The sequence below is a fragment of the Podarcis melisellensis genome, assembly GCF_964234715.1.
Source record: "Podarcis melisellensis genome assembly, chromosome: 13".
Taxonomy (NCBI): domain Eukaryota; kingdom Metazoa; phylum Chordata; class Lepidosauria; order Squamata; family Lacertidae; genus Podarcis; species Podarcis melisellensis.
Genome location: NC_138545.1, coordinates 8,737,540 through 8,760,619, shown reverse-complemented (window position 1 = coordinate 8,760,619; position 23,080 = coordinate 8,737,540). Strand labels below are relative to the sequence as shown.

At 42.2% G+C, this 23,080-nt stretch overlaps 1 long non-coding RNA gene across 4 annotated transcripts in view; it reads right to left on the bottom strand.

Moving 5' to 3' along the window:
* The window catches only part of LOC309355930, a 39,715-nt gene that overhangs the window by 11,086 nt on the left and 5,549 nt on the right, over positions 1-23,080 (bottom strand). The window contains exon 3 of one of the 4 annotated variants that reach the window (XR_014162640.1): positions 13,329-13,519. The exons of the other annotated variants lie outside the window; for them this stretch is intronic. This is a non-coding gene — a long non-coding RNA (uncharacterized lncRNA). Of the gene's footprint in view, positions 1-13,328; positions 13,520-23,080 lie in introns of those variants that run through there. 4 annotated transcript variants of the gene reach the window in all.

The following is a 23,080-nucleotide window of genomic DNA, read 5'->3' as shown; positions in this document are numbered from 1 at the left end:
CTCCTTGAAGGGTGGCACATTCTCTCTTGGTGGAAAGTTAATCTCCACTTTAATCTGAAGGTTACGTGTTGTGGTCTTTTTTTGGTCCCCCTTAATAACCTCATTGCCTGAAGCTCTCTCGGTCAGCTTATCTCTTAGCTTGTCTAGTCTTCCCAAGGTGTCAGTTTGTATTAATGGTGGGAACATCCAGAATTGGTCAATTAGGATATTTTCTTCCATAGTAAAGAAATCCTCACCTTTGCTCAGAGGGCATTGCGGATTCTGTTTGTCAGGCCAGAATTTTGAGAGTTGTTTCCCCTTTCTAAGATTTGCCTGCTTAGTTTTCAAAAGGGGGCTCAAAGGAGCCTTATTTTCAAAGAGCCTAAGTATTGTTATCCGTGCTTTTAAGAAGGCAGGTCTTGACCTAAAAATAAACTTGGCCAGGTTCTGATCCCTAAAAGTGGTCAGTGCTCTCACTGAGTGACCATCATAATGTAGATATTCCACCGAGGTGTTGTCATTAAAATTAACCATTCCTGGCAGTATGTCATTTAGGCTAGATACAAAGTTCATTATTCGCTGTTTCCCTGTAAGGAAGCCCTTAGGCTTCGGGAAGTTCGTACCAATTTTTGGGGATTTAGGATCAAATTCCAATCTCTTTCCTGTCTGGAAGCTTGCCAGGTCTGAAGGGGGGGTATCATCTCTACTAAGCGCTTCCTGGTAAGCTCCAGGCACAAAGGGAGGAATGGCAGTGCCTAGTGGAGGCCTCTCGAAGGAAAGATTCTGCCACGTTTTGGAAAACAATTGCAAAAAGCTGGAGAGACTCCCCAATTGAAATTGAATACTCTATACCCGCTGGAGCATGGGAGGCCTACTTCCTCTCATTATATTCATCAAATCAACTGGTCCCAGCTCTGCTTCCTGCTTCAAGTGAATTTGGCAAGGAATGGCCCCCTGTGACCACAGAAGAAATTACTGGCCTTATTCAATCTCTTAAATCAGGGAAAGCTCCGGGTGCTGATAATATCCCACCAGAAATTCTTAAGGCAAATGTTGAATGGTGGGCCCCTGTGCTAGCCGCCTTGTTCACTAGTATAAATCAAGCGGCTATTATCCCCGAGGACTGGGGTTTAGCCATCATCATTCCAATATTCAAGAAAGGAAACAGAACTGAGCCAGCTAACTACAGACCAATCAGTCTATTAAATATTATTAGTAAACTGCATGCTGCTCATTTATGTGATAAATTAGTGGAGTGGATGGAAAGAGAGCATATTCTATCAGAAGCTCAAGCTGGCTTTAGAGCAAAGCGTTCAACTATAGACCAGGCCCTTATCCTTCAACACCTGGCAGACAAATATTCTAGAAAAGGGGGGTCTTTATATGCAGCTTTTGTCGATTTTAAATCGGCTTTTGATCTAATACCAAGGGATAGACTCTGGGAAAAGCTTGGCGCTACAAACATAGATAAACGCTTATTACGCCTTATTTGTGGTCTATACGAAAACACCAGGGTGAGGGTAAGATGTGATCGGTCAGGCCATCTAACCAAAGAAATTCAAACGCACTATGGGGTTAAACAAGGATGTGTCCTCGTGCCAACGCTATTTAATTTCTACATCAACTCTCTAGCAGTAAATATGGTGAAAGAAAATGCCCACCCTCCCAAACTGGCAGGTTTGCCCCTCCCGGTGCTTCTGTATGCGGACGACGCAGTCCTACTCTCCTTTTCCTGCGTTGGCTTGAGGAAGCTTTTGAGATCACTTGCTGATTATTGTCAAGCGGAACAACTATCAATAAATTACAGCAAATCTAAAATTATGGTGTTTTCAAAAAAAAGAAGGAAACACAAATGGAGAATAAACGGTCAACCTATTGACCAGGTAGCAACTTTCAAATACCTGGGAATAACTTTTCAGGAAAGGGTCTCGTGGCACCAACAGATGAAAAACGCCATTGCCAACGCAGGAAGGGCCAATAAAGCCCTTACAAGATTTTTTCACGGGAAAGGGGGTAAATACGTTCCGGCAGCCTCCCAGGTTTTTGCTGCAAAAATACTCCCACAACTCACTTATGGATCCCAGGTTTGCAGTTTTAAAAATTTTGCGCCTATGGAGGCATTTCAAACAAAATTCTGTCGGTGTCTATTGGGGATCCCCCCTGTGTATCTAATATAGCTGTCCGCTTAGAAGTTGGACAATCACCTGTTAACGCGTGGTTGTGGATTCTAAAGATACACTATTGGTTAAAACTTATTTTTTCCCCGGCCGGTTTGGCTCCTTTAACACTCTTAGACACCTTTCATTCTACCTGGAAAGCTTCCTTGTTTGAAAAGATAAGAAGCTTGGGATTCTCCCCGCAGCTCTTGATAGCGGCAGGATATGAGAGAGCCAAAAGTCAAGTGCTTCAACGCATTAGGGACATAGAGTTGCAATGTCATATGGGCAAAATGGATAAACATGCCACAATTAGAGACTTTGGGAGAGGATTTTCACCCGCAAATTATCTGGCTGATTTACAAATACCTAAGTACAGACACTCCTTTACCCTGGCCAGATTCAACGTTCTGCCCTCTGCCCTGCTGCTAGGCAGATATGAGGGCAAACCATATGAGTCACGTGTTTGCCCATGTGGCTCATCGGAAGTGGAAAGAAGTCTGCATGTATTGCTGCACTGTAGTTACTACGAGGATCTACACCCGACCTTTATTGCCTCAGTTCTACAAAAGCTTAAAAATGAACCAGAACTCCAATGTATGAGAGCCTTGGTAGAAGATAAGGTTCCTGAAATTACAATCAATGTTGCCAAATTCTGTGTAGCCGCTATTAGGCGTAGGAAACAAGAGCTTTCCAATGTCAATATGCAGGCGAAGGCAAATACTTAATTTTATTTATGCTGTCTAATTTTAAATTGCTGTTATGGCCTAATCTGTATTGAAATTGTCCTTTGTTTTTTTCCGGTGTTATGCTTCGCTGACTAGCTGTACAAGTTAATCTGGTCTGTGACCGTTTAATAAAATTTGATTTGATTTGATCCTGAAATGAAAGTAGGCTGGACAACTGCAGTTTTATCAAAGAAATGTGAAGCTACAATTTCTTTTTGCCCAGAATGGAGAGTCTGTGGGGTTCCAGGTGCTGCTGGAATACAGCTTCCATCATTTCCGACCACAGACCATGTAGGCAGGGGCTGATTCCTAAAATGTTATTACTCAGACCAGAAGTGTGGGAGATTGGCTGCTTTTGATGGGGATGCACTACTTCTGAAGGAGCAGGTTTGTAGCTTGGGGATATTCCTGGATCCCTTGCTCTCACTTGAGGCCCAGGTGGCCCCAATGGCCCAGAGTGCCTTCCATCAGCTTTGGCTGGTAGCCCAGCTACACCCCTGTCTGGACAGGGATCACCTAACTACTGTTGTCTATGCCCTGGTAATCTCAAAGTTAGATTACTGCAATACGTAGGGTTGCCTCTGAAGATGGAAACTACAACTAGTGCAGAACTCAGTGGCCAGGTTGATCACCGGAACTAGACAGTTCGACCATATTACACTGATCCTGCTCCAACTGCACTGGCTACCGATTAGTTTCTGGGCCCCATTCAAAGTGACCTATAAAGCCTTAAACAGCACAGGACCAAAATACCTTAAGGAACGCCTCTTCCCATATGAACCTACCCGGACCCTGAGATAATCCTCTGAGGCCCTTCTTCATGTGCGTCCTCCTCAATAAGTCAGGAGTGTGGCAAAACAAGAAGGGGCCTTTTCCTCTTCAACCAGGCCTTTGCCTGACCTGACATCCTAGACCCTGACCTGACATCCTAGACCCTTTTTAACATGCTGACTTTTTTCACGGCGGGTGATGGAGTAAATCTGCTTTCTATTATGATTTTATGTAAGTGATTTAATGTGAACCACCCTGAGACCTTCGGGTATAGGGCGGTGTCAGAGCCACCCGTTGGTCCCAGCTCACAAGAGACCCAAGTCCAATCCAGTTTATTTACAAAAGTCTTTATTGAAGATCATTGCTCCCTATACGTTCCATCTCCGTGGCTCTACGTCTGAACGTTAGACCGCTGAAGTCCCCTCTGAGTCGGTACCGCCTCTACACCAGTTTAAGAGGCTTGTGCTGCACCACCTCTTCCTCTCCTTCCTCTTCCGCAGGGTCTTTCTGCCCCCCTGGGTTCCCTCCCGCCGGGACTCGCCCGAGGCTGAATCCTCTGACGCCTCTGCCCCCCTCCTTCGCGCTTTGGGGCCGGGCTCCTCCCCAGGGCTCTCTTCACTTCCGCGCGCCTCCACATTTGAACTTGGCGCGTGTACGTTGCTCCTGACCTTTCTCTCAACCGCTACACTGCTCCCGGTGCTACTCTCTGCCCCTTCCGGCAGAGCGCCCTGCTCCGATCTCCTCCCCCTGTCTCCTTCTTGCTCTGCTCCCTCTGACACACTGGTAACTCCACCCCCTTCACTCCGTTCCGGCGGAGAAACCGGCTCCGATCTCCCACTTCCACTGGGGGCTCTCCTCTCGCTCCCCTGCTCCTGATTGCTTCCCCCTTGGGGTCCTCTTGGTCTGACCAGGGGGGCTCCCTTTTGGGAGTCCTCTGACTCACTGGACAGACTCACGGACGACCTTTGGTCATTGTCATCCTCCTCCTCGTCTCTCTGGGATTCTTCCCCCTCGCTCTCTGTCTCCTCCCCCATCTGCCCTTCTCTCCCCGAAACCCTGACAGGCGGTATAGAAATAAAATACATAATAATTGTTGCTATCAAAGGGTTAAAAGAGTAGCAGAAACGCTCTAATCACTGAGCAGCTGGAGGTCATTAGGCTTCCAGGAACATGAGTCTGTATAAATAGTCCCCCTGTTTGTTTGTTCTTCCCCTTCTCCCTTTTGGGTGTGTGTTTTGCTGAGATGTGTGGTTCGTCGCCAGGGTTGTTTTTTGGTGTTTTGTAAATAAACCTTATTTTTGATTTACAAACCGCATGCTCCAGGACTCTTTTTTGGGAAGATGCTGCCTCTCCTGCCCTTCTTAGCTGCTGCGCGAAATCCTCTGCCGTGGTGAGACTTTTAAAGAAGGAAGTGCACTGGGCATTTACATTAAACTAATTAAAGTTTAATGGGACAGGTTATGGATGTTTGTACGTCAAGAAGGAGATAAGGAGAGCAGTTCAGAGTGATTTATGCAAGGACTGGAGTGAAGACAGAAGCGGTTGCCGACAACGAAAGCCTCCAAAGCAGCTTGAGTCCTGCAACGTGCCTAGAAAAGTTTTAAAGAGGCACTGCGCAGTTTGTACTCGCTGGAAGACGTCTGATTCCTCAAGGAGCCACCTCAGCAGCTGGGAGACGGTCTACAGGTGTGTGAGTATCGTTCCTAAGCCCCAGGGAGGATGGCAGAGTCCCAGGAAAGTTTTACTGTCCCGTTTACGCGACTCAATGGGAAAAATTGGCAAGATTGGAAGGCTAGAGTAAGGGTTTGGTTGCAAGCAAAAGAGTTGTGGAGCTGTACTGAAGCACCGCCTTTACAGGCAGCTGCAGACGCGTCTGCAGAAGCCAAAGCAGCAGCAGCAGCTTCACAGAAACGCGACAGGAAAGCCCAAGGTCTACTAGTTTTGGCAGTGGGACCAGAGCAAATGCCTTATGTTTCTGAGTTAAAGAACACGCATGAGGTCTGGACGGTTCTGCAGCGGTTAAATTCCAGAAACACTGCGGGGGCCAAGATCCATGCTACAAGATGTTTGTTTGATTTACGTCTCCAACCGGGAGCGTGTGTGAAAGAACATATTGCCAAAATGGTGTCTGCCTTTAATCAACTAAGACAGCTGGGCATTCCTTTTTCTATGGAGCAGCAGTCATACATATTGTTGTCTTCTCTTGATAAAAGCTATGAGACTCTAGCTCTAACTTTGGAAGCTATGCCTTCAACTGAATTAACCCTTGAATACATTTCTTCTCGGCTTGCGGATGAACAGGATAAAAGGCAAAGAGAAAGAGGTTTGTCTTTAAAGGGGAGTTATGCTGTGCCTAAGAGTGTTGATGCTGAGTTTGAGCACACAGTAAATGCTTTTGCAGCTAGACACTGTTTTCGCTGTGGTTCCCCTTCCCATCTAATCAGGAATTGCACACGTGAACCTGGTCAAGACAGCAACAAGGCCGTTACCCCTAGTTACCAGACAAGGAGTTCCAGGGGACGTCGAAGAAGAGGAGGAGGTCGTGGCTACTCCCACAGCACACAGCACATGGCTTCAGCAATGGCGTTGATGCAAGGGCGTGGCCAAGGCAGCAATCTACGCTGGTTGATCGACAGTGGTGCATCTCACCACCTGGTGGCGCCATCTAGTGTACGTTTGCAGAATTGCAGACATTTGCAAACCCCTAAAGTTGTGACAATGGCAGATTCAACTAAACGTTCCTTAGAGACTGTAGGCACAGTGTTCTTAAATTGTTTGCAAACAGAAATTGATGCCTACGTGCTAAAGGGACTGAAGGGGTGTATTTTGTCTGTGTCAGAACTTGATAGAAATGGGTTTAAAACTGTGTTTGAAAATGGGGTTTGCACTATTTCAAAGAATAACGTATCTCTTTTGCAGGTGGAATGCAGAAATGGGTTATATTATTTTGAGACAAGTCCAGATGAAGTTGAACAGGTTCATGCTGGTTGTGTGAACACGCCTACCCATAATTCTTGTGTTCATTTATGGCACCGCCGTTTAGGGCATATTAATTTTCAGTATGTTAAAAGGCAACCTGAATTATCAGAAGGGTGCAAATTGAACAAATGTACTAAGTATTTGGATTGTACTGCATGCAAAAGTGCGAAGGTTCATAGATGCAGCTATCCCAGTTCAGATAGGAAATCTGACAAAGTATTCCAACTTGTGCATATGGACCTATGTGGCCCAATGCCTGTTGCTAGCATGGGAGGTTCAAAGTATGCACTGTGTCTCTCGGATGACAAAACAAAGGTTACATGGTTTTTTCCTCTCAAAACAAAAGCAGATACTGCAGAAACAGTTAAAAATTGGGTTCATGCGGTAGAACTTGAATTCGGTACTAGAGTACTTGCTTTTCAGACAGACAGAGGGTCAGAATTTACCGGGTCTGTGTTGCAGAATTTCTTTAAGAAAAAGGGAATTAAGCATCGTCTGTCTACACCTTATTCCCCCCAAGAAGGAGGCGTGGCCGAACGTAAAAATAGGGTTCTGCAAGAGTTGGCAAACTCTATGTTGTTTGATGCTAAACTTCCTCAAAGTTACTGGGCGGAAGCCTGGCAGGCGGCTACTCATATTCTGAACCGAGTATATAATTCGGTAATTGATACTACGCCTTATTTTGCTTTATATGGGAAGAAGCCCAAAGTTAATTACTTTCGGGTGTTTGGATCTCAAGCCTATGTACTTATCCCAAAAGCGTTAAGGAAAAAGGGAAGTCCAAGGGCTAGGAAACTCATCTTTTGCGGGTACGAACCACATGCCAAATCTTGGAGGTTTGTGGACCCAGGTGGGGATACTACAAGAGTGGTCCTCAGTAGGAGCGCTGATTTTTGTGAGCAGTCCGGATGGACTCACTTACACGCTAACCCTGACATTTTGAGAGATGATTTAGGCATTCATGCTGAGAAAGAAAGTCCAGAGAGTGATGAACCAGAAGGGGATGGTGCACATGGTTTAGATGCAGATTCTGATCAGGCACGAGGTTCTTCTCCTAAGGTAGAAAAGCCAGAATCTAGGAGTGCTCCAACTTCGCCAGTCAGTAGGCCTAGCAGACAGCAAAAGCAAAGCAGGTCACCTGCAACACCAAGCCCAAGGGAGGTATCTAAACGGAGGTCTTTATCCCTAGGGGCGCGTCCAGATATAAAGTCTGAGACAGATTCTGACAGCCAACGGTCAGAGGGGGCACAAGAGGAGCAATTGCGCAGGTCAAAACGCGCCACGAAGGGCAAGCCGCCAGAGCGGTTTAAGGTGACAAGTGTATACGTAAATATGGCACAGTGTGAGCCAGAAAGCTATATGGAAGTACAACAGCTTCCAAGCTCAGAAGCCGTAAAGTGGCAGGAAGCAATGGAAAAAGAGATGGCTTCAATGAAGTCCCTCGGCGTGTTTACAAGTACAGAGCTTCCGAAAGGGCAACAAGCTGTAGGTTGTCGATGGGTATATCGTTTAAAGCCCACAACTACTGAAGAGTTGCAATATAAAGCCCGGCTAGTTGCAAAAGGGTTTTCGCAGCGCAAAGGTGTTCACTATTCTCAAATCTATGCCCCTACTTCAAGATCGGAGTCATTAAGAATGCTTCTAGCCTCTTCAGCTAAGAAGGGAAATAAGCTGTTTCATTTTGATGTCAATGTGGCTTATTTAAATGCAGACTTACAGGAGGAAGTCTATATGACACCACCACCAGGTTTTGAAGGAGACAAGCCAAACCAGGTCTGGCGCCTACACAAATCCATTTATGGGTTGAAACAGTCCGCCCGTAATTGGAATTCCTGCTTAAACGATGCTCTAGAGAGCATGGGGTTCAGAAAGAGCGCAGCAGATGCGTGTCTTTATCTAAAAGGCTCGGGATGTGAACAAGAAGCAGTTTTGATATTTGTTGACGATTTATTATACAGTGGAAAGGATGATAAACTTGCACAACAATTTGCCACAAAGCTTGGAGAAAGGTTTCAGATAAAATCACTAGGCAATGTATCTGTTTATCTAGGAGTTAAAATTCAGCAAGATGAAAATGGTAACTATTGGCTTAGCCAAGAAGCTAAAATCCAGCAGTTGCTGGAAAGGTTTAAAATGAACAACTGTGCTGGTGTTAAAACCCCAATGGAGTTAAGTTACACAAAGGATGCTCAAACTGAGCAAAAGGCAGAGTTCTGTAATCCCGGGGTTTACCAGTCAGCGATAGGCAGTCTACTCCACATTGCACAGTGGACTCGGCCCGATATAACATATGCTGTCAACATGCTGTGTAGACAAGCTGAAAAACCATCAATGCATGCTTGGCAAGGAGTAAAAAGAGTTTTAAGGTATCTCCAAACTACCAAAAGCTTTCGCTTAAAACTATCAGCAGAGGGCAGCACACAACTTGAATGTTGGGCCGACAGCAGTTGGGCAGATGCTGGACCAGATAGAAAATCAGTGTCAGGAATGGCGATAAAATTTGGAAATGCACTAATTGGTTGGAGATCAAGAAAACAATCACTTATAGCTTTAAGTTCAACTGAATCTGAGTTCAATGCGTTATCAGATATATGTAGAGAACTGGAATTTTATAAGCAACTGGTACAAGAATTGTTTGGAGAATGTTCCCTACCTATCAGAGTGTGGGAAGACAATCAACCTTGTATTAAACTAGCTAAATCAGGTCAATTCAAGGCGCACACAAAACACTTGGATATCCGTTATCAAAATGTATGCCAAAGTGTAAAACAAGGTTTAATTGAACTAAAGTATTGTCCAAGCCAAGAAAATCTCGCAGACGGTTTTACAAAAGCTTTGAGTCCGCAATCTCATAAATGTTTCTGTTCAGGTTTAAATTTGTATTAAGGTTGGTACAGCTCAGTGTTACGAGCGAGAGGGGGTGTTGCTATCAAAGGGTTAAAAGAGTAGCAGAAACGCTCTAATCACTGAGCAGCTGGAGGTCATTAGGCTTCCAGGAACATGAGTCTGTATAAATAGTCCCCCTGTTTGTTTGTTCTTCCCCTTCTCCCTTTTGGGTGTGTGTTTTGCTGAGATGTGTGGTTCGTCGCCAGGGTTGTTTTTTGGTGTTTTGTAAATAAACCTTATTTTTGATTTACAAACCGCATGCTCCAGGACTCTTTTTTGGGAAGATGCTGCCTCTCCTGCCCTTCTTAGCTGCTGCGCGAAATCCTCTGCCGTGGTGAGACTTTTAAAGAAGGAAGTGCACTGGGCATTTACATTAAACTAATTAAAGTTTAATGGGACAATAATAATAATATATCTGAATGGGAAATTGCCCCAATACACTGGCATCATCATCATGGGTTGACAAAAGAGTTTACTCCCTTTCTGTGAAGAGTGTTCCCAATCCAAATGTTCACCGATCTCTCACAGAGCTATTTATAACAATAAAAATGGTTTCAAGGATTCTGAATTGATGTGTAATGTGCAGTTTGATCCTCAACTGAAACCCTCAAGATGCCACAAAGCGGTTTCTCTAGTGCGGCATTTCTAAATTAATAGAATCAGTTTACAATTTCCCAAAAGTGTTTTCAATATGTTTTCTTGCTTAAATGTGTTTCGCAGTTCAGCTGCGGGAAGGTGGCTGGAGGTGACTTAGTATGGAAGAAAACCTATAGAGGAAACCACAAGTTTGATGTGGTTTGCTGTCAACCAACAAACCAATATGTCTTGCTCTGGACAATATGTTTTGAGGAGGAAACACCCAGTCTCCATTGGTTTGATTTGGACCCATTTAAAAGCAGGAAATGGAGAAGCTGCCTTCCATTCTTGGGCATCACAGCATTCTAGAGTTGGGAGAGACCTCAAGAGTCATTTAGTACAACCTCCTTTAATGCAAACTGAGATTGTGGCTGACAGGAAAATAGGATAGCCTTTATCAATGTTATCAATAACATTTTTTTTTTAAAAAAAAGTTACGCATATTGCCAGCACACCTGGAAATGAATTTTATGAGACATAAACTATCTGAACTTTATTAACAATAAACTTGAGGGTGTGACATAGAACACTGAACAATAAATTAAACAACAATGCTAAAATAAATATTCTAAATGCAGGTGTTTTAATCTGAATATCATTTATGTGTTATATAATGCAGGTGGAGGGGAACATTTGACCCTCCAAATTTTGCTGACCTATATCTCCCATTCGCCCTAGCCACTAGCCAGATCTGCTGGAGATAAAAGGAGTTGTAGTTTATCAGAATCTGGAGGGCTCCACCTTTCAATCACTTGGTGTCGCAATGCCAGGCGATGAGTCTTTTTGAAGGCACATTTCCACAGATGCATCCTCTTGAAGCAGATAGTGTCTTCCACAGCAAAATTGTGCCTTTGCATCCATCTCTCTAGCAGTTGCTGCTACTTACGGCAAATGCACAATCAGGAACTCATTTAAGCTCCTGGATATTCCTCTTAAGTAACTGGTACCTTTGCCGCACTTACTGTCAATGATATAGTCAGATGAGGGGTAAATGGGTGTGGATGGTCAGGAATGGTCCAGCAATAAGAATCATTGCTTGTACTTCTCCCACAAATGAGTTAGAGACCAGAGGTACTTATAGTAACAACTTTATACTAAACTTCTTAATATATAAGAGTACAATAGAATGAAGAACTAAGATGCAATCTTGAGGAGAAATCTTTACATCTTTCTCCTTATTAGTTGCTCCCTGCTGTTCAGCTCAGGCTTCAGAACAATGATGTACCATTTGGGGACAAAGATGCATCCCAGCAATCCAGCACTGGAGGACAAGATAGAGAAGATCTCCACCACCACCATGGATTTTCCTTTGGTGCTCAGATAGGTTGGAACAAAAGAAAGCCAAACACTGCAGAACAGCAACATGCTGAAGGTAATGAACTTGGCTTCATTGAAACTGTCTGGTAATTTGCGAGCTGCAAATGCCACAATGAAGCTGGCAATGGCCAGGAGGCCCATGTAGCCCAGGACACAGTAAAACATGGTCACTGAGCCTTCATTGCACTGCACAATGGTTTCCTCTGTTACTGAGTTCATGTCTAGATCAGGGAATGGGGGAGAGGTCATCAACCACCCAGTACAAATACTCACTTGAATGAGTGAGCTGGAAAGGACAACACAGTTGCTCAGTCTTTTCCCCACCCACTTCCTCATCTTGGACCCAGGCTTGTTGGCCATGAAAGCTGCAACTACAGTGATGGTTTTGGCCAACACACAAGAAACAGCCACGGAGAAAATGATGCCAAAAGTGGGCTGTCGAAGAAGGCAGGTCATTTTGCCAGGGTGTCCAATGAATAGAAAGGATGACAAGAAGCAGAATAGGAGGGCAATGAGGAGAGCGTAGGTGAGACCCCTGTTGTTGGCTTTGACAATGGGAGTGTCTTTGTGTTTAATAAAAGTTCCCAGCACCAAAACTGTAATTAGGGCAAAAAGAACAGCAACTGATGTTAAGCCAATCCCTAAAGGTTCCTTATAGGAAAGAAAGGTTATTAACTTGGGGATGCATCCATTTTTGTTCTTGTTTGCATACTGATCTTCTGGGCATCTGAAGCAGTCGTCCATATCTGAAAAAAATAGCATAAGGCCAAACTCCAATTGTTTTCATGAGTGTCCTTTGCCTCCTACATCTAAGTCATCATCCTTTTCTCAGAGTCCAGGTAATTCTCTCCCTCCTCCGGTGGATCCAAGGATCAGAGAAAAGCAAGAAAGAGTTCTTACTAATGAGTTTGTTAAATCATCACAGCGCGAGACAAAGGAATCAGTCTGCCTCCCCATTAATGAAAACATTTTTTTTTTCTTCCAGTAGCACCTTAAAGACCAACTAAGTTAGTTCTTGGAATGAGCTTTCGTGTGCATGCACACTTCTTCAGATCCCCATTAATGGTGTTGCTCCAAATGAGCTCCTCCTGCCTCCGTTCCTAGCAACAGCACTTCCCCTCATGGTGGCTGCCAGGAGCTAACTGTCTCTGAGTCCTTTGCTCTTGCACCCCCAATGAACACTGAGTTCTTGGATAAGAGGGTCAGAAATGCTCTCCAGTGATGAAGTGTCAGCTGGCTGCTCTGTCTCGCCTGCCTCTTCTTCAAACAGCTCCCAAGTCTTTTGTTCATCTGTCTCTGAGCTGTGACTTCCCTAAACCAACCAGTGTTATTCAATACAGTGGTACCTCGGGTTAAGAACTTAATTCGTTCTGGAGGTCCATTCTTAACCTGGAACTATTTTTAACCTGAGGTACCACTTTAGCTAATGGGGCCTCCTGCTGCTGCCTTGTGGCTGCCGTGCAATTTCTGTTCTCATCCTGAAGCAAAGTTCTTAACCCAAGGTACTATTTCTGGGTTAGCGGAGTCTGTTATCTGAAATGTCTGTAACTTGAGGTACCACTGTACTGCCTTCCTCTCCTCTGGAAGTTTCAGGAGAAGGGAGGGCAACCTCCACCATTTTCCTCCTCCTCAATCTCGTTCCCTTCAGTCCAGTCCCTGCACCTGTTTATCTCAATCATCCGAAATCAAGGTAATTGGTGGTCATGTAATATTATCTGAATTACCTTTTGAGCTGAACATATTGAGCCTTGCTTAAAACATTTTGATTAATATTCATTTTTGAAAGGTTTTATAAACTTTCTGGAAGGCAGCAGAAAAAATGTTCATGCCACTCTAAGAAGGATAGCGTGGCTACATGCATAAAATAGTATGTAAGTTCTTTTAAATCAATATGACTCATTAATCATTACTAGTTTTGTACGATGAAAAATGTCATTTACCCTTCTGGTTTGAAATCTTCCCTTCTGGACATGGAACACAATCGTAGCAGCAAAATTCCTGCCCTTCCTTCCTTTTCTTCTGATTACCAGGGTGGCAGTAGTCATTGCACGCAGAAACAGGCACTACCTGTCAACAGGAAATTATCTTTTTTTTTGGAGAGGGGTTTTTAAATGAACTTTATGAGGGTTTGTAGATAAAAATACAAAACTTAATATCAAATATTTTCCCTCTCTTTTTTGTCCAAACTAAGACTTTGATCTGAATACAATAAAAACATAAAGAGGTGTGGGAGGAAGAAAGGGATAAAGAAAGAGAAAAAGAGAAACAAAGAAAAAGAAATAAAAAAGAGGTTAAACGAGAGAGAGAAATAAAATTCAGTATGTAAGTGACTTCTGGTTCCTCCTCTGTCTGCTATAAATAAACAATATTCACTTTATCCACTCCAATAAAACACCTAGAAAGCCGCTTTCTGTACACAAACATTAACTTCTATCCTCAAATCGAAATGTTATAATTAGTTTTAACAGCTATTCCATTGTTAGAATAATGGATCATTCTGTCTTTGTCCATATAAAAGTCTTGCAGCCATAATCCCATATTGTAGCAAAGTTCCATGGTCATTTTATTAACTGTATATCCATAAGACCCAGGAAGAGTTTTGGCACAGAGAAAATTGCATAGAGAAAAGACCATGTGTGGGAAATATGTAAAATTTTCATCAAGCTCCTACGCCTGTCATGATAGAGTGAGGAATTCATGATTCACAGACCCTTTGAGGCCAACACCAACAAGCTAATGACACGAGTTAATGTAAAAGTCATCCACACAGGTCACAGAGCCTTTGGAAAAGTCTCTGGGACCAGAATTCATCTGAGAAGCACTTACCAGACTGCCTCCACTAACTGTACCTACCCAATATTGCTTGTAAGGTTTCCAATGAAGTTGGAAAATCCCTCCCCCACCCAAACCATCAAGACAATCATAGGAGAGAAAAAACCTACTTGGCCTAAACAATGGTGATCACTTTACCTAAAAATGCATATGGTGAAGAAGAAGGGGGGGCGGCGGCAAATGATAGACAATCTACATTATATGGCAGTGCGTCTCTAATGCTGATACACATCGAAAACATAGCCCAAGTCTCTTTTCTAAGCCAGACTAGGTGAGCGGTAATAACACTTTAGGAATACAGAAATGGTTAGGGTTTTTTCAGCACTGATCTGTGTCAGGAGACAATGGAAGAGTGGACCTTTGGGGTGAAGTCAAACCAATGGAAAGTTACAGCACTACGTAGATATTAAAACGTGCCCTTCCAAAGTGCTATGCCCACTTACCATTTAAAAGGGATATCAACTATTTTCGCCGCTTTTTTTTTTGTCTATCTAATGTAAGCACTGCCATGTATAAATGTGGCATAGTAAACATTATTAAAACAAAAGATTAGTTTTGTTTTGGAAGCTCATAATTGCATCCTGCTGGTACCAAAATTATTTTCATGCATTTATGAAAGAAATCAGTGATGCTTATGTTGAGACACCTGAATGACCCATCTGAAGACATCTGAATGGCCCCAGATACCAGACCTGTTTAAAACCTTTGTGCCACATAATCTTGTCCTCAAGAATAATGAATTCTTTTCCATCAAGAGCATAGGGATTCACCGATCCTATTTTCAATTGAATGAAAGACTTATTTGGGAATGTGACCATGTTCATAATGTCAAATCCACCTCGCATTTCTCTCTTATCAGTAAATGATACTGTTTCTCCAGCTGAGTTGTTAAATGAAATGTCATGCAAAAAATGGTGCAGCTAAGGAAAGAGACGAAATACATGAATGGAAAATAATACAACAGAGTTTTTGATAAAATGCCATGATTTTCTGCCACCATTCTTTAGGGATATTATTTACCTATACTTATGTAGCATCATCTAACAAAGACCAAGCATGAATCAGTTGTTTGATATTAAATATTTTTCAGTGAATTAGAGATGCAATAGCATTTCAGCGGCTACTTGTTTCTGGCAATTGTGATCAACCTTTTACTTTTTACTAATCTGTTCATTGAAATTGTCCTATATTTTGCTACTCTTCAATTGCAATGCATTACCTGCCAAGGCTGCAGATCCTGAAATTTTAATATTCCACTGTTTCCCATAGCTCTTTTCTTGAAACTAGTCAAGTATATGCCTTGCAAAACATGAGCCACAACATAAACAGCCTTGTAGATGCTGTAGCTATGGCCAGTCATGCTCATTTCAAATAGAGACCCTGGAAGACTCTGTAAGCTCTCCTCCCCAGTACACATGTCATTGACCTCTATTGGCACACCGAGATTTGGAAATGTACAATCAAATGCTTGCTCCCAGAAGTCCTTGAAAAAGCCATCTCCCTGTGTCCAGTAAAGTTTTATTCCCTGAAGAAATTCTTGGAACTGTGGGAGATTTTGTGAATGAACTGTGAAGGAAATAGCACCTTGGAAGATCTGAAGGTCCCAGCTCCTTTGAAATCCTGTTAATATGAAATCAATCTGAGTTGTTACAATCCACACCTTTTTAAATGATGAGATTTCCCTATTTTCAGGATCTCTTAGAAATATAATACTTCTGAGCCATATAATTATCATAGATTCTCCATACATGATAAAAGCATTGGCTTTGTCATCTGTTAAATGAACATAAATATTTAAGACTATATAACGAAATTCATCCCAGTTATCAAAACGGGCTGTTTGTTTGATTCTTTGTGTGAAGGCTAAACAGATTCCATTATGGGAAAGTAATGGCTCCAGGGTCTGCAAGAAATGTTCTCCACTATTATCATCGACAGTGAAGAGCCCAATCCAGGTCCATCCGAAATGCTTAAGCAAACTGATAATCCCCATATGCTGATGGGCTTCATTGGGCACCATGCGGTAAAATGAAGGTACTTGACTTCCATAATTTTTATCTGGGGGAAATGAACCATATGTGAGCTAAAAGAAAATGTACATACGTATTGGTTAGCAGCAGATTCCTGTTTATTCAAGAAACACTTGTTTAAGCAATTTATGAATTAAATCCAAGTATGTATGTATGTATGTATCTATTTGTATATTGCCCTTCATCTAAATATCTCGGGGCATTCCCAGCATAAAAATGTCAAATAAAAACACATTATATAAACAAGAACAAAACAAAACAATTACCTCCCTACCACAAGGTTTTTGTAACTGAAAGGAAAAGGTGGAATTGAAAATACGAATGAATGAAGAAAGACAGATAACTAAACTAGACGAGGAAGGGATATTATCAGAGAAGGAAGTGGAAAAGTGCCAGGGATGATATTGAAGAAGCAGCAAAGAATTTGAAAGAATTGAGGTAGAAAGTGCATGTGACAGAAGGATGTTAGAAGGCTGTGAGAAGGTTTGTTCAAGGAGCAAGCATGTTGGGGGTGGCTTGACTGTGTCCTCCTTATGACCAACATGAAGATGAGAATGGATTTGTTAGAAATGGAATGCTAAGGAAATGGCTCTTGTAGGGGGATGCTCAGAGATGTATTAGGCCAGCTTTAAACCAGATGGGGAAGAGTTCCAGAGAGCTCAGCTCAGCTTAACACACTGCAGTTTGTAACAACTACTACTACTACTACTACTTCTTTAGATTTAAATGTCAGTCATAAACCCTTCCTCTTTCAAAAGTTCATAATGACTCCCAGAAAGGTAAGGCAAGAGTTTATTTTGAGATACCCTTTCATAGATCCTACCTGTGGAATCTTGTAGAGGCCTAATGTGTCAGCCATATGGAAGGAGGTGTCAGCACTAAGTCCCCCAATGATGGCTATGAGATTTTTCTGGGTGTCACATTTGTAGTTGGGAACAAATCTATGTAATTTGAAGAGCAGGTCAAGAGTGGTACGATAGGTCATTCTGGCATCATAGTAGCTGTCATAGATGTGGAAGCCGAGAGTGATATTAGGACAAAACTTGGAGTTCTCGTTTATCTCTTTCACGGCAAATGCCAAGGCAAGAATGTGCTGGTAGAATTTTGTTACCACACTGCAAGCAAAGTTCATAAATGTACAACTTTGGAATAGGAAATCAACATGCCACAAAGCCTTTTTTTACATCAAATTGATTTAGATTGACATGAAATTATTTTACTTTTCATTGATGTTTCTAAGCTAATTAACTCAGTTCACTTCATATAAAAATTATGCTCTCTCAGGGCATGCCTAAGATTTGAATCACCTGCTATTAATCTTTTTCTTGACCCTCTCATTTCTCTTGGTTCCCCAGTCAGAATCTTGGGAGACACTCTACTCCTGAAAGCTATCAATTGTTACATATTTAAAAGTCTTTTTATTTATTTCTCTAAAGGGGAGGAATTTTTAATTTAGGCAAAATGAAGGACATTCCTTTATAAAGTAAATCAGGATCACCAATCCCAGGGGCTTGTCCAAAAGATTTTCTGTCAATAATTAAAAATGATTCCTTGAGGAGTGATAGATGTATTGATTCAAGCATTTTTTAAATGCCTCTCTTCAGCTACACATCTACCACAGCACCTGGAAAAAATATCTAAGACAATATCTATCTTCAGGTTTGCAATATAAAAAGCATGACAGAAAAGCAAAGGAGATTAGGAAAGATGCAAAGAGGGGGGAAGGCTCTTACTATGGAACATCAAACATATTCTGTGAAGGGTGCTCCTTGAAGAAAACTTCATAGAAGACATAAAAGATCTGAGAAGCAATCCCACCGATGATGAAGCCACCTGGTTGGTACCACTGATGTGGAGCAGGGAATGGGTAATTCATAAGACACCTAAGAGTATCTACTTTGCACACAGCAGAAGGGAGAAGAGATAACATCAATAGCCACAGCATCCTCGTGGTCAGACTTTTCTCTAAGCACACTCCTCCTGTTTCCATTCAGAGCAGCTGCATGACTTGAACAGGCTACATTGGGTAACTCCTAGCTCTGTCAATACAGCTTTAGAAGAATGGTTCACAACCAGCATTTGAGAATCAAAGGGTTACAACTATATACCCTATTAGCGGAGACTGCCAACACTGTGATGCTAAATCTGATCAATATTATATATATATATATATATATATATATATATATATATATATATATATATATATATATATATATGCAGGTTTTGGTGTCCTCGGGTGTCTTCCCGTGTAAAAGTTGGGGTGTCTAGGCGACGTTTCGACGAGGTCTCACTCGTCATCTTCAGGCTGGTGCTTTCGGCTTCTTGTTACTGGAACAGAGCAGGATCTCAGTGTTTGAGTTCCTATAAATACTGTTGAGGGGGTGTGGTGTATAGCCTCCAATGTTCTGGGCAGAGAGGAAGTTCCCAGGCTAGTGTGCCTTTTCTTCTTTTGTTCCTTAATTACTTGAGGGATATCTTGAGTGATTTCTTGAGTGATATCCTGAGTACCACTTAGGTGGGTCATTAGGTGTGGATTAGTTGCTAAAGTCTTTGTGTCTTGACCTCTTGAACTTTGTGAAGAGTTTTTCTGAGAAGATGGCTGTACTGCACTTAGTTGTGCTCTGGCTTGGCTTCGTGTATAGGGGCGAGCTGTGGTTTTGTGGCCTGTGTCAGCCAGATCTGTGTAGGGATTGCAGGGGGGTGCAGCATCCGGAGGTGCCACCATGGTTTGGCTACTGGATGGTGTCTGTAATTTATCTGTGGAGAGGGTCTGGGTTTGGGTCTGGTGTGGTTGATTGGTGATAGCGTTCTGTGTGCCTCTGGATCTGGTGTCAGTTTTTGTGGGGAGGGCTAATTTCCAGATGTCTGGCAAGCGGGATGTGTCGTCACGCTTGTTCATGTTGTGAGGGTGTTTCTCTATCTCGATGGCTTCCATGATTATTCTCTTGTGGTGATGTTCCATGTTAAAGAGCAATTTGGAATCTGCAAAATTAATTTCGTGTCCTGTTTCTTTCATGTGTTGGAAAAGAGAGGAAGTTTTTTCTTCTTTTTTGACGGCATTCTTGTGTTCTGCGATACGTGCATTTATTCGTCTGTTTGTTTGTCCAATGTACGTGGCTGGGCAGACTTTGCAGGGTATTTCATAGACCCCTTGGTTTTCCAACTGGATTTTATCCTTGGGGTTTCTGAGGATATTGGCTATTTTTTGGTTGGTGCAAAAGGCTGTTTTGATATTGTGTTTATGGAGGATTTTGCTAATTTTATCTGTAGTGCCCTTGATATAAGGAAGGAGGGCCATGCCATTGTTTTCTTCTGTGTCTTGGTTTTTGGGGGGTGTTTCTTTTTGGATTAGCTTCGTAACCCTGTTTTGCTGGTATCCACCAGCTATACACCACACCCCCTCAACAGTATTTATAGGAACTCAAACACTGAGATCCTGCTCTGTTCCAGTAACAAGAAGCCGAAAGCACCAGCCTGAAGATGACGAGTGAGACCTCGTCGAAACGTCGCCTAGACACCCCAACTTTTACACGGGAAGACACCCGAGGACACCAAAACCTGCATTCCTGTACCCGTGAAAATCTACGAAAGCATATATATATATATATATATATATATATATATATATATATATACGACACATGAGCAGACAGAACCTTTACTGCCTCTAGTTCCAATTTCCTACTCCCAATAGCACGGGGTTTCTTTATAACCACTTTGAGGTTTGCTTATTGGAAAAGCCTGGAAAGTTTCAGAGAGGTGAACAAAGTATAGTGATTTGGATAATTGCTGGGTGAGATAATTACGTTTTCATTGCTTTGGCTGTAAGTAGCAGTTTTGCTAACAAACATGCTGAACTCCCCCCCCTCCATCATCTGCTCCGTAGGGGCAGAAAAAGTGACAAATACATTTTTCCATGGTGAGCAAACACCAAAGGAAAACTGAGAGTGAAACTTTTGGCTTTGATGAAAAGAGGCTGGTCAACTGCAGTTTTATCAAAGAAATGTGAAGCTACAATTTCTTTTTGCCAAGAATGGAGAGCCTGTGGGGTTCCAGGTGCTGTGGGATACAGCTTACATCATTTCCCACCACTGACCATGTTGGGAGTGGCTGATTTGGGGGGGGGGGGTAATTTCCTTATCTCTCCTCCAAGAAATAAATCTGAGGGAGCGAGTAAATGAGGGCCAATAATAAATTTTAATTTTAAGGAATGCCATCAGTCACGTTCCAGATAGAGTATCGTAGTATTATTATTATTATTATTATTAATAATAATAATAATAATAATAATAGATTTATTTTTTAAAAAACTACTCTAGTGTGCCATATTCTTTTTTGTAATATGGACCCCTTTAAAGGAAGCAAATGGAGAAGCTGGCTTCTATTCTTGGGCATCGTATGCATCATAGAATTTTAGAGTTGGGAGAGACCTCAAGAGTCATTTAGTACAACCTCCTTTAATGCAAACTGAGATTGTGGCTGACAGGAAAATAGGATAACCTTTATCAATGTTATCAATAACATTTTCTTAGTTAAAAGTTATGCATATTGCCAGCACACCTGGAAATGAGTCTCATGAGACATAAACTGTCACTACTTTATTAACGATAAACTTGAGGGTGTGACACAGAACACTGAACAAATTACACTGGAAATTTGCAGAATCCATCATGGAGCCCAGGCTTTGTCATTTGTTTTGGTTTTAGATCATTTTTATCGGTTTCCAATAAAACAGCCAATTAACATATCCATAATCATAATCCAATTAAAAATAAACTAAGATTAAAAAAACAAACGAATTGCAGTCCAAATTATTAATTTTTCTGGGTTTCCCATAGCCTGGACCTCTGAAGTATATCTCCAATATCTTCATGCCTGCCGCCTTCTTGTTGTTCTCATATTTTCCACATTCCGATCTTATTGCTTTAAGGTTCCCCATCCCTGGCTGTGCAATTCTCAATCATGTTAGAAATCATATATCCTTTCATCCATCGAATACAGCTTTATTTGTGTGTGTGTGTGTGTGTGTGTGTGTGTGTGTGTGTGTATTCAACTCTCTATTTCCCAGTGCAGCTTTTCCTGTCTTTATTCCAATATTCCAATCCGGGTTGTTGTCCTCCAAGTCTATCATTTGAAGTTTAATGACACATCAACTCCCAAGTAGTTAAATCATGCCAATCTGATCTGTTATCCAAGCCTGTCATTTGAAATTTATACGTTGTTATATTGTTGCTGTACTCAACGATTTCCCATTGTCAAATTGTTAAGCATACTGTTTGCAATATTGCAATGTAAATGAACTGTATTCCACAGAATAAGTTATTTGGTGATCAATCAGCCTTCCCAGAAACCACACAACCCCCCCCCCCCTAGAAGCGGGGTTGCTAGACATCCATTTAGCTTTCTCTCTCGCTCATAATGAAGAAATTCTGCAAACAGATGCACTGTCTGTTATTCCAAATTGTTGTCTCAAGTCATGATAAAGTCAGCTAGCAGGTATTTCCCACTTCCCTCGAAAAAGGGAGGAATTCTCATTTTTCCATGCTGCGTCGTATTAACAAGCGCCATCTTGTTTCTTCTTTTATCTTTATCAAGTCTTTCAAGTCTGAGTAAAGCGGCACAATTGAGTCCAGACTATGTCTGTTTATTGTCCAAATCTAATTATTTTATCAAACAGATATTTCCGGCTTATGAGAGTGACTTCGGAGAGTGCCAGCTGATTTGTGCTCTGGGACGCAGCATCCTGCCACTTACACCTTGATGCAAGCTGACAATCTTGGACAATCTGCAGGTCTACGAGAAAGTCCTCCCCTACCCTGGGGAGTCTGCCAGGGCTAATTACCCCATACCAACCCTGAATTGCTGGCAGGGCTGGGGTCCGATCGTGTGGGAGTCAGCCATTTCTCACCGCCAGAAACAGGAAGCGAGGCTTTGTGGTTTTTACCTAGCAGTTCATAAACTGGCTGAGAGAGAATGGGAACAGCAAAAGAAATGATGGAAAGCCCAGAGTCCCCTCCAGACTGTTGCTATTTTGAAGGAGGGAATAAATTCCATACTGGCAAATTTAGCTTTTTGAAATTAAAGTGAATTAAAGTGCTCTTGTGCAACAAGCAAACTTTTAAAAAATGGAATAAGGAGTGTGTGTGGGGGGGGGGATACATTCAAACGCGTGGAATAATAATTGCTAGTCATAATTGCTGGTAAATCATAAAATCTCTCTCCAACCAAATAAGGGTGAATGCTGAATAAACAAACGGCATTATATAACCTCTCCACAAGCTTTGTGAAGAATGAATTCTCAATAACCACTTTGCTTGAAGGCACCCAAAGTAGACCATTTAAATAAATTTCACTGATTAATATTAATCTATTTTCTCCTAAATTCAGTGTTATTTTTCTAGAAAAGAGGTGCTGGAACACACCATAAATGCCTCTGTTGTTTCCTTACAATGGCAATGGCACCCACCAGGGAGGTGCCCAAACTGAGTTCTGGCAAGTTCTGGCTGGACAACCAACCAAAAGCCCTTCCCAAAATCAGTACCCTTCATATGAAACAACACAAACAATACAAAAGGTGGGAGAATCAAAAGTTCCTTTAATTCTTTCTTCTCCTTAGTTGTTCTCTGCTGTTCAGTTCTGGCTTCAGAACAATGATATAGCATTTAGGGGCAAAGATGCAACCCAATAACCCAGCACTGGAGACCAAGATGGAGAAGATCTCCACAGCCACCATGTATTTCCCTTTTGTGCTCAGAAAAGTTGG